A 9,128-nucleotide genomic window follows, 5' to 3' on the forward strand; every position below is an offset into this window, starting at 1 on the left:
TGGTTAAACTAAAAATGAAACTAACTAACTAAATAAAGTTAAGTAAAATAATTCTTAAAAAAAATGCATGTGTAAATATCAAATACATCTATAATACAATAATTGTTTTAACTGTAAAACTATCCCTCTCTATATATGAAAATTGTAATAACTGGGTAAATTTTTTCATTATATATCTTTCAAAATATGATTAAAGATTTCTTAATTGATGGCCCTAACTTTGATTTTTTAAACTTATGGCAATATAAGTCTAAAAAATGTAAGTTTAAAATATGGCTCAGGTGGAGTGATATTCACTAATAGCGTATTGGGCTTTGCAATCTTGGACTACATGCAAGGCCAGGGTTCAACTCCCAGTCTAACCTAATGATAGGACAGTTGCTGGCATGGTGGTTAAGATGGCTGGATTCCATATGGCCTGCTGCATGGCTTGAGTACTGGAGTCTAGCAGCTTGAAAAATATGCCCAGCATATGTATATGTGTGTCCAAAATCTTGAAAGGAGGGAGAAATGGAGAAGAAAGGATTGTGGCATGATCTTTCTTTTTCTCTCTTTTTCATTCTCTAGTAAATGCAGGCACTCTCTGGCAAAATTAAAAATGAAAAAAAGAATGACCCGGTATAGTGGCATGTACTTGTGATCCCAGAAACTCAGGGGGACTGTGACACAATGAGGCCTTGACTTCAAAACAAAACAAAATAGAGCCAGAAGGTGGCATGATGACTAAGGCGCTGGACTCTCATGTGACTGATCGAGGCCTGAGTCCTAGGCCTGGAAGCTTAAAACATGCCGTGTACATGTGCATGCTGCCCGAAATCCAGAGAGCAGAATGGAGGAGGAGAAAGGTGGCCAGGCCATTTCCCCTAGGAGAAGATTTTATCATTTCTGACTCTCTCTGTCTCTCCAGTGAGCGCATACTCCCTATAGCAAAAATTTCTCAAAAAAAAAAAAAACCCAACAATTTTAAAATGAGTAATATTTTGACTCTACTATCATGATAGCTGTGTATTTTTGTCCTTCTAAGGAGAACCAAGAGCATGGTCATTGGCCCACTAGTTTTGGAGGGCTCCTCCTGCTATATGACTTTGGGATAGTGTTCGGGGTGGTGGCCTCTGGTCTTTTTGCCTTTTCTTTTCCAGAGCTGAACTGCTGCTCTATGAGTTAATTGAGGTGAGAGTGACTAGAGAGTCAATATTATTGGCCCGAGATATCTGAAGTACAGCTTCCATCTCACAAATGGAGTTTGTGGGTGGAAGGGAATCTCGAGCCACTCATTTGCTTTCACTTGGAATTTAACCTTAATGACATGTAGTTTAGGCGCTGAGAAGTGCTACCAGTTTGCATCTCCTGGAAAAGACACCATGGCCCTTGACTATGAGTTAGGCCAAAAAGAGACTCATCTCCTTGTCTACACCCACTAGGGTTGGTTTCCATCGTGTTAAGCAGAATGTGTTGGGGATAGAAGTGAATGGGTGATTGCTCAAATGCCACAGACTTGTTGTTCTTAGTAGATTTTCTTGACTAAGTGTTGTTTCATTAATTATTTGCCCTTAGAAAGTTTTTGAGAGGTTTTTTTTTTTTTCTTAAATAATATTTATCAGTTATGTTCTTTTACTGGAGATCCAGTCTGTAGGTCTTTTCATTACCATTCCTGTCTTGTGGTTTCCTATATTCTTTAATGACTACTTGAATTAAGCTTTTTTTCCCCCTGTGAATTTAATATTGCTACATTTTTCTAATCCTGACAGTTGTAAAGAATTTTGAAACCAGTCTGGAATTCTGTTATTTTCTCTTTTGTATAGGATGATTTCCTTTACCTAAATGCTTATAAATTCCTTTCTATTTCCTTGAATACTATCAACTTTGTGGGACCAGCAGTTAGCGTAATGGCTATGTCATTGAACTCCCATGTAGTCGACCGTGGTTCGTGTCCCGGACCCGGTGGCTTAAAACTCACGCCGGGAGTGTGTGCGTGCGTGCCCAAGATCTCAAGAGGAGAATGAAGGAGAAGGGATTGCGGCATGGCCATCTCCCCCGGGAGTGGTTCCTCGCTTTCTATCTCTCTGTCTCTCTCTGCCTTTCTAGCTAGCACACATGCCCTATAGCAAAACCCTCTACAAACAAAACTATTAACTTTGCCAATGTAGACCCTATGAGTAATCATTCTGTAGTACCTACATTTAGCAAAGTGCTTCACTTTCTGCCAGAGATCCCCTCCTTTTTTGGGGGGGGGTCTTACTTGTGAGATAGAGAATTATTTTATTTTAGTTATTCTTTTATTGAGTGTTTAGTACATGTTTGGCACTATGTACATTATGTAGGTAATTTCCTTTTTTTTTAATTGGAGAGGTTTTTTTTTTTCTTTTTTTTTTTTTTGCTATACGGTGCATGCACTCACTAGACAGACAGAGAGAGACAGAGAGACAGAAAGCGAGAAATCACCCCCCAGGGGGGATGGCCATGCCGCAACCCCTTCTCCTCCATTTTCCTCTTGGGATCTTGGGCACGCACGCACACGTGCCTGGCGTGAGTTTCAAGCCACCGAGTCCAGGACGCGAACCATGGTCGACTACGTGGGAGTCCAGCAACATAGCCATTATGCTAACTCCTGGTCCCCAGGTAATTTTCTAGAGAAATGCTATTCTATGGATAAAGGATATTAGGATAGTGTGAAATATTTTGTTAGAGAAGGAAAATAAACTAAGTTATGAAGAGATTGTATTTTTGTGAATCAATACAGCGTAGGCAGCAGGCCATCCACACCACAAGAAAACCATGTTCTAAGTAGAGATAAGGAGAAGACTGAAGTACTTTAAGAATGAAGGGAAGACCAGTATGGCTAAAGCATACTGATCTAGGGAAAAGAGATACATGGATGCCAGGAAGTTGGTCTGGGGCAAGTGTGTGAGAAAGGTTGGCAAGCTATGAACAACAGGTCAAAATCTTACCTGCCCTTGATTTTGTGTGGTTGTCTGTCTTGTGGTTTCCTATATTCTTTAATGACTACTTGAATTAAGCTTTTTTTCCCCCTGTGAATTTAATATTGCTACATTTTTCTAATCCTGACAGTTGTAAAGAATTTTGAAACCAGTCTGGAATTCTGTTATTTTCTCTTTTGTATAGGATGATTTCCTTTACCTAAATGCTTATAAATTCCTTTCTATTTCCTTGAATACTATCAACTTTGTGGGACCAGCAGTTAGCGTAATGGCTATGTCATTGAACTCCCATGTAGCCGACCATGGTTCAAGTCCCGAACCTGGCAACTTAAACTCATGCCAGGCACATGTGCATGCGTGCCCAAGATCTCAAGAGGAGAATGAAGGAGAAGGGATTGCGGCATGGCCATCTCCCCCGGGAGTGGTTCCTCGCTTTCTATCTCTCTGTCTCTCTCTGCCTTTCTAGCTAGCACACATGCCCTATAGCAAAACCCTCTACAAACAAAACTATTAACTTTGCCAATGTAGACCCTATGAGTAATCATTCTGTAGTACCTACATTTAGCAAAGTGCTTCACTTTCTGCCAGAGATCCCCTCCTTTTTTGGGGGGGGGTCTTACTTGTGAGATAGAGAATTATTTTATTTTAGTTATTCTTTTATTGAGTGTTTAGTACATGTTTGGCACTATGTACATTATGTAGGTAATTTCCTTTTTTTTTAATTGGAGAGGGTTTTTTTTTTCTTTTTTTTTTTTTTGCTATACGGTGCATGCACTCACTAGACAGACAGAGAGAGACAGAGAGACAGAAAGCGAGAAATCACCCCCCAGGGGGGATGGCCATGCCGCAACCCCTTCTCCTCCATTTTCCTCTTGGGATCTTGGGCACGCACGCACACGTGCCTGGCGTGAGTTTCAAGCCACCGAGTCCAGGACGCGAACCATGGTCGACTACGTGGGAGTCCAGCAACATAGCCATTATGCTAACTCCTGGTCCCCAGGTAATTTTCTAGAGAAATGCTATTCTATGGATAAAGGATATTAGGATAGTGTGAAATATTTTGTTAGAGAAGGAAAATAAACTAAGTTATGAAGAGATTGTATTTTTGTGAATCAATACAGCGTAGGCAGCAGGCCATCCACACCACAAGAAAACCATGTTCTAAGTAGAGATAAGGAGAAGACTGAAGTACTTTAAGAATGAAGGGAAGACCAGTATGGCTAAAGCATACTGATCTAGGGAAAAGAGATACATGGATGCCAGGAAGTTGGTCTGGGGCAAGTGTGTGAGAAAGGTTGGCAAGCTATGAACAACAGGTCAAAATCTTACCTGCCCTTGATTTTGTGTGGTTGTGAGATGAGAATACTTTTTATATTTTTGAATGCCTCAAAAATATCAAAAGAATGTTACGTGAAATTTTTATAAAGTTCAAATCCCAAGGTCCATAAATGTGTTATTGGAACACAACCAGGCTCATTAGTTTACATATGATCTATGATTGCTTTTGTGTCACACTGACACAGCCATAGAGTCTGCAAAGTCTACTTGATTTACTATAATATTTGACTGTTCACAGAAAATAAAAATCTGCTGACCCCTGAGTTAGGGTACTCTCAAAGTAGTAGGAAGAATAAATTTAATTTTAAGTTTAATGGGAAGTTTTTTACAGGCTTTTAAGCAGGAGAGTAGAAATCTGATTTGTTCATATGTGAAATGGATTGCAATTGGGTGAATTGGAGAAAGATTCAGGGGAGATAATTAGGGACAAATGCAGTAATTTAAATGAGAGATGATAATGATAAAAACTTATAAGAAGGCTGTGGGATGGGAGCAGAATGGATATGGATAGAAAGATATAAACTATGCAGGAGAGAGAACTCATGAGATTTAACATGGATTCGCCGTAGGTGGATGAAAGAATAGGAGGGATTATGGATGAACCTTGATTTGGATATAGTAGCTAGAGGAAAACTTTTCATAAGAGATATCTGGGTGAGTTCATTGGTTTGGTTTGAGTGGACAGAGAGAAACCAAAAGTTTTGGTAACAATATATGTACCTAAGGTCCTAAGGTAGAAATTTACATAGACAGCTAGATATATGAGTTTAGTTCATAGTGGAATGATTGTGGCTTATGATATGATTATTTGAATTATCACCACAGAAATGGTATTTAAAATCATGAAATAGATGAGCTCATCTGGGAAGAAAAGAGAAAAAAGTAAGATAAGGCTCAGGGTAGACAGAGTAAGTAAAGTTGGGAAGTAGAACAATACTCAAGTCACTGTCGTGAGTGGCCATTTAAACAAATTAGGCCAATCCTTTTGATTATATTCTTCAGGTTTCTTCGGTATTATGTGCTTATAGCTGACCATGCCTCTAGACTATAAGATGATAGCCAGTATGTGTAAAAATGCATGTCAGCAACTGTAAACACAAACTTGTCTGTATACATTTTCATTTTCAGTTCTTATGTGTCAGATTTTTTCAAAAAAGAAATGAAAATCCAAACAAATAATTCCTGATGGTGGTGTCAGAACAAGTTTGTAACTCTTTAAGCTCAAATTGCTGGCTTTCATCTACTTTGTATTCATCTCTACATTTCAAGACATGTTTACTTTTTTCTGGTTCCCTCTTCCTGCTGTTCTTGTTAGAGACGAGGGGACTGAGTAAGAGGAGACAGAGAGAACTTAAGGTCTTTGGAAAGTGAGAGATAAATAGATTCCCTTTGAGAAGGAAAAGTGGTGCCCTTGGGAGAAAGTCATTGTGGTTTAGTTAAGAAGGGCTTAGAGAAAGTCAAATAAAAGATTGTGCAGATAGAGGGCTTAGCTAGCTCAGGCATACAGCACCTGAGGGCACAGCAAAAGGAAAAGAAGGGTTAGGGGAATAGGTCAGATTAAAAGATAAAGGCACCTGACTGAAAATGAGAATCCTAGTAAAAATGAATATCCAGAGAAGCTGGAACGCCTGACCTTGGCAGAGACAAACAGGAATGCAGGCATTCAACCTGATTAGTTTGTTAGCAGAGGATGTGGGACATTCAAGTCTTTTTCTTAATAATTATTGATAATTTGGTTGCAAGGGTCTATCTTTTTTCTTTTCTTTTGTTGGATATTTATTTAAATATTCCTTCTGTAAGAGAGAGCACACCACACTTAAAAGTGTCTTGATGCTATGATCCACCCCCGACTTCAGCTAACCCTGAATCATGGGCATGTGCATGCCCAACATATTCATGGAAGTCTCCAGATATGAAACCTGAACTTTCCTGTGTGGCTCAGCCTAGGAAAGATTTGCATTTTGCTATTGCATTACCATCAGCCACCTCAAGGGTCTCTTTTTGCTTCACTGTCTGGGAGGGTCTGTTTCTTCTTTTGGTCTCAATAGTATGGGAGTAGTAGTGTCTTTCAAAAGCAAAAAATAGCATTCTCCCTGTTTCTCACAAGTGCGCGGGTAAGTTGATCGGGGGGGTTGTTTTTGCTTGTTATATTCTTACGTATTTTTTGTAAAAATATATTTTGGCATAGGCTCATGCTGCTTATTACTCATTTCTAAAATGGCATATGGAAATAAGCCAGGGCAATCAGCAATTTCAATTTATATATCTGGATTAAACTAATTTCTAAACAGATACTTTTATAATTTTTTATATTTTCCCCTTCAGAGAAAAAAACGAATCGATGAGTGAATGAGTGAATCCCATGTGGCAGATTCTGTCACACTTGTTTTTACTTACTTGACTCCAAATAGAGACTACCTGAGTGACTCCTTCTTCCCTTACCCCTTTCTCCTAGCTCCTGTAGGCAATTTATCCCCAGTTAGAAGGATGGATTTCAGGATGTAGAGATGGCATGTGTGATGATTTCTCCTTTAGCCCTGCTCCTCTGCTATTCATCAGTGGGAACTTTTTATTTTTTCTTGTTGCTAGAGAGCATGTGCACTCATCAGAGATAAAAGCAGAGAGAGAGAGACAAAGGGAGAGGAAGAAAGCACCCACTGCCCCTGTGTAGTGTGGTCACACTGCAAGCCCTCCTCCAGTTTCTCTATCCTGTCCAGATTTAGAACTTGCATTCACACTCCGCCTGTTTTTAGTCACGAGGTCAGCCATGTAAAATCCAGCTTCATTAACCACAAGGCCAACACTTGGTTGGCTCTAGAACAGACTCAGGGCTGACAGTAGAACCTGATCTGTTCAAGGATGTTCTTTATTGTTGCCATGATCCACCATTCCCTTAGATTCACTACTACAAATAAGAATAATTCCTTTGGTGACTTTTTATACTTTTGATGAAGTCTATCCCTGAAGTGAGTTCTGAAGAGGTATGTGTTGGGAGGAAGCCCAACCTTATGCCATCTCTATAGCACCTATATTTCCCCAAATATTCCTACTGTGGTTCAAAGCTCACAACATTTAAAAGATGTTTTCCATAGTTTTGGGGAGAGGTGACAAGGCCCTTTCATCATCTTTTTGGTTATATTTGTTGTATTTTATGGGTTCTAGATTAGTATGTAGATAGAAAATTCCCCATTTTCCATGAGAGCCAGAAGTCTCAGAGTAGAGAGGCAGCTTAGAGCAATCACCAAGAAGAAAGTTCTGGAGAAATAGGCCTGCTGGGTTTGAGTTATACCTACAACTCTAGTTAGCTGTGCAGCCCCAGAAAGCAATGTATTCAGGCTTTTTTTGCTTCAACTCCTTTTTATCTGTGTATGGGAATAACAAAGAGCATCTTCATCATAATGTTGTTAAGACTGAATAAACATATATAAAAAGCATTCAGAGCAGCCATGTCATTGTTAAATATTATGTTATTTTGGTGTCATAATTATTATACTTTAAAATTATTCTTTAGTGATACCTCCCATCTTTAATTTTCTATTTTAGTTAATTCTTATAGTTTCTCTAACTGGAATCTAACCTCTTCACAGGCAAGGGACAATATCTTATTTTCCTTTCTACTTTCCAGTGGTTGCTTTAATGTGTTTTACATTGTTAGCAATCCATAAATGTTTGTTGTGTTAAAATGAATCGAAAGCCTCTCACCATTTAAGTTTATTGAAAATCAGATCATACATATTTTAAAAGGTCTTTCTTAATCTGCAGGACTAGTAGCTTTGCTCTCTAAACCTTTCGAAACTAAAGACACAAAAAGAAATATACAGGTACAATAAAATTGAAAATCAGTAGCCCTTTATTTTCCCTTTCATGTTGACTGGATATAAAATATACATCACAGGTGTAAACTTTAAAGTCTACGCACAATTGTTTGCTAGAATTTTTTCATAAAAGGCAGAGAGGTTTTGTTTTGTCTTTCATTGAGATTAAAGTGATTTTACACAGATTTGTCAGATAGGAAATCATTAGATAAAGTGAAAATGAGGTAAGTATGTAATTTTTGTTCTAAAAGCAATGGCTTTCAGCCAATTTCAGACTGACTTTCCTGTGCCTTCAAATAATCGAGCAACTGTCCCAGTAAACATATATTCTATCAATCATCAATAAATACACATTTCAAAGTCATGTTTTTCATATAAAGCACTAAATTTGAAATCTTAAAATCATGTAGAAGGTTTTAAAGGGAAGGGAGTGAATGGTAGAGAGTGGGTGGTAGAATGTGGGTGTGAGGTGCAAAGGGAAGAGACATTTAACACACAATAAAATATAATGTTCTCTATTAACAGCATATACTATGTGTACCAGCAGATGGCATAATGGTTGTGTCGCTAGACTCTCACAGAGTCAACTGCAGTCAGAGTCCGGAGCCCAGCGGCCCAGGCAAGTGTGTGCGCATGCCCAAAATTCTGAGGAGAATGGAGGAGAAGAGATTGTGGCGTCGCCATCCCCCTGGGGGGTGACTTCTTGCTTTCTGTCTCTCTGTCTCTCTGGTGAGAGCGTGTACCTTATGGCAAAAAATTCTCTTAAAAAAATGTTGTATACATCATGATGGGGACTTTATATAAAAAGTGAAATTAATCTGAAGATAAAAAAAGAGGGCAAACTCACAGATACATTTATCGAAATGTCATTTTTACTTTGCAACGATCACTAATGCAACGTCATTCCAAGAAATATTTAGAATATTAGTAAAGATGGTGAACAATTACATGAATAGTATTTCTTTTTAAAAATGTGTATAACTTAATGTTGCATTTTTTATCACTCTGAATAAAACTATAAAACTATCTTTTCATT

This window comes from Tupaia chinensis, unplaced genomic scaffold (assembly GCF_000334495.1).
Source record: "Tupaia chinensis unplaced genomic scaffold, TupChi_1.0 Scaffold000547_1, whole genome shotgun sequence".
In the NCBI taxonomy this organism is placed as follows: Eukaryota; Metazoa; Chordata; class Mammalia; order Scandentia; family Tupaiidae; genus Tupaia; species Tupaia belangeri.